The sequence below is a fragment of the Vespa mandarinia genome, chromosome 5, assembly GCF_050613455.1.
Source record: "Vespa mandarinia isolate Hongniang chromosome 5, ASM5061345v1, whole genome shotgun sequence".
Taxonomy (NCBI): Eukaryota; Metazoa; Arthropoda; class Insecta; order Hymenoptera; family Vespidae; genus Vespa; species Vespa mandarinia.
Genome location: NC_140814.1, coordinates 7,277,501 through 7,280,000, shown reverse-complemented (window position 1 = coordinate 7,280,000; position 2,500 = coordinate 7,277,501). Strand labels below are relative to the sequence as shown.

At 41.6% G+C, this 2,500-nt stretch overlaps 2 protein-coding genes across 6 annotated transcripts in view; one reads left to right on the top strand and one right to left on the bottom strand.

The window, feature by feature from the left end:
* Nucleotides 1-2,500, top strand: part of HDAC4 (histone deacetylase 4) — a 55,523-nt gene that overhangs the window by 15,783 nt on the left and 37,240 nt on the right. For 2 of the 5 annotated variants that reach the window (XM_085656893.1, XM_085656896.1), the window contains exon 3: nucleotides 1-389. This exon is cut by the window's left edge and continues 79 nt beyond it. The exons of the other annotated variants lie outside the window; for them this stretch is intronic. The gene's annotated coding sequence lies outside the window, so the exon portion shown is untranslated. The remainder of the gene's footprint in view (nucleotides 390-2,500) is intronic. 5 annotated transcript variants of the gene reach the window in all.
* The window catches only part of LOC118441905 (uncharacterized), a 21,025-nt gene that overhangs the window by 8,295 nt on the left and 10,230 nt on the right, over nucleotides 1-2,500 (bottom strand). The gene's annotated exons all lie outside the window — the stretch shown is intronic.

Genomic DNA, 2,500 nt, shown 5'->3' with positions numbered 1-2,500 from the left:
GCAAGCAAGCAAGCGAGCGAGCGAGCAAGTAAGCGGATCTTACTCGAATCGAAAGGACAAGACAGCAGGAGGGAGAACAGAGGCAATAGCAGCAGTAACAGCAGCATGGTTGTGACAAGCTGACGAGTGTTACGTCACACAAAGGCCAGCCGTGAGGGGTGTGCAGGAGCAATGAAGAAATGCTACTAGTTGGCGGGGGTGGATCGGACATGGTGGGGATGGAAGGATGAGTTGAGAAAAGTAGGGGAGAGAAGACGCGTCCATATAGCTGAAATCTATTCAGGACCCGGCTTTGGTAGTCAGCCAATTCTATTTTCTCGAGCGAAGGCGGCTTCGCATTGTACCTGCGCTAATTTCGTTACGCGCTAGCTCTCGACGTTTTGCTTTAGGTGTGTATATATATATATCTGTATGTATGTATGTATGTATGTATGTATGTATGTATGTATGTATGTATGTATCTGTACGTGTATGTGTATTTTTATTTGTGGGTGGATGGATGGATGGGTGCGCTAGCGTTGCTACCAACGCACGCGTCCTTTGTCGTCGTTCCGAGTAACAAATTTTCTCTCTCTCTCTCTCTCTCTCTCTCTCTCTCTCTCTCTTTCTATCTTTTTTTTCTTTTCTTTTTTTTTTTTTTTTTTTTTTTATTATTCCGCTTTTTTTCGTTCTTACCGAAGGTCGGCAAATAAATCGATTGGATCGGTATTGTTTTACTTGTTTTATTATATATATATATATATATTTGTTTCATTTATTATATATATATATATATATATATATATATATATACAAATACAAGCACACATATGCGCATGCACGCGCCCGTGTTATGTTCATGTGTATGCACGCGCGTAGGAGCATGGTACACGAAAAGCTTGCTAGCCACTGTTGTGTCGTCGTCGTCGTCATCGTCGACGGTACTCCGCCGCTTGAAAAAAAAAAAAAAAAAAAAAAAAAAAAAAAAAAAAAAAAGGAAAAGGAAAAGCACACACATCGATCGATCGCAAACGCTTCTATTTCTGTCGTAGCCAGCCACGTTGCGCTCGCTCGCTCGTTCGCACCGACGGATGGACGCGGACGGACGGACGGACGAATGCTGTGCCATTGTTTACTCATCACCTCCCGCCACATATTTTTCATCAAAGTATATTTAATACACGTTCTTTCTTTCTCCCTTTCTCCCTCCCTCCCTCCCTCCCTCTCTCTCTTTCTCTCTCTCTCTCTCTCTCTCTCTCTCTCTCTCTCTCTCTCTCTCTCTCTCTCTCTCTCTCTCTCTCTCTCTCATAATTATATGGAAAAAAAGAAACAAACCAAAACTTTAGATTTTCTAATAATCCTTCACTTTTAACTCTAATCCTTTATTCGTATATAACTATAACGGACTATTCGAATTTCCCGCGAATCGAAGGACAAGCATTTTGCTCGATGATCGATATTTATCGAAACGATTTCAAAGAAACGAGGGAACCATAGAGGATTGATATGAAAAGTTTCCTTTCCAAGTATTCCGATCAAATTGAAAGGCCAAATAAACCAAAAAATTTCACGAGAAGTAATGATCCAGTATATGGAATATAATTTTTCTTGGAGTTTTGATAGTCACCTAGACGATGTAAAAGAAAGAGACAGATGGATATATATATATATATATATATATATATATACACATATATATGCAGGAACAAGAGAAGGGAGGTGGTGCGAGCAGTAAACATGACCCAGATTCAAGCTGGGACGGTGGTGGCGCCCGACTAAAGGGAGGAGAAGTTGTTCGAGGGGAGTGGAGGAGAGTTGGTCACGGGAACGTGGAGAGACGTAAGGGGGAAACGAAGAGGGCGAGAACCAATAACCTAGCCTAATAGCGTGCACCGTGCAAGAGTCGACGTGTTAGTACGCGCGCAAAGGTCACCCCCGGAGGAGTCGAGTGCCGTCTCCTATTTATAGGAATCTCCTCCCTCCCGCTTCGACCCAGGCTTTCCCTCTTCTCTTCTCTCCTCTTCTAACACCACCGTTCTTCCTCGTCCCACTCGATCCTCCCACGAAAAACCTTACTATGCTATAAATAGACGACCACTACCATTCTCTTTTTCTCTCTCTCTCTCTCTCTCTCTCTCTCTATCTATCTATCTTTCTTTCTTTCTTTCTTTATTCCCCTCTACTTTACAGTAACAACACACACAAACACCCTCGTGACAAGGCAGCAACCCTCTCTCGTGACTCGTTGTCCTCTCCTTTCAACCTACCTGTTAAGACTGCTTTTTCTTTTCTTTTTTGCTTTTTGACTTCTTCCTCATCCTTTTCTTTGCTTTTCTTTTTTTTTTCTTTTTTTTCTTTCTTTTTTTTTATATTCTTTTCTTTTCTTTTCCTTTTTTTCGTTTCCTGTTTTTTTACTTTTTAAAGAAACACACATTATAAACACGTTATAGCAGGATCGTTCTCGATGATCGCGACCACCATGCGAAGAAGCTGTCGTCAGCGTTTAAATCCATTAAATACC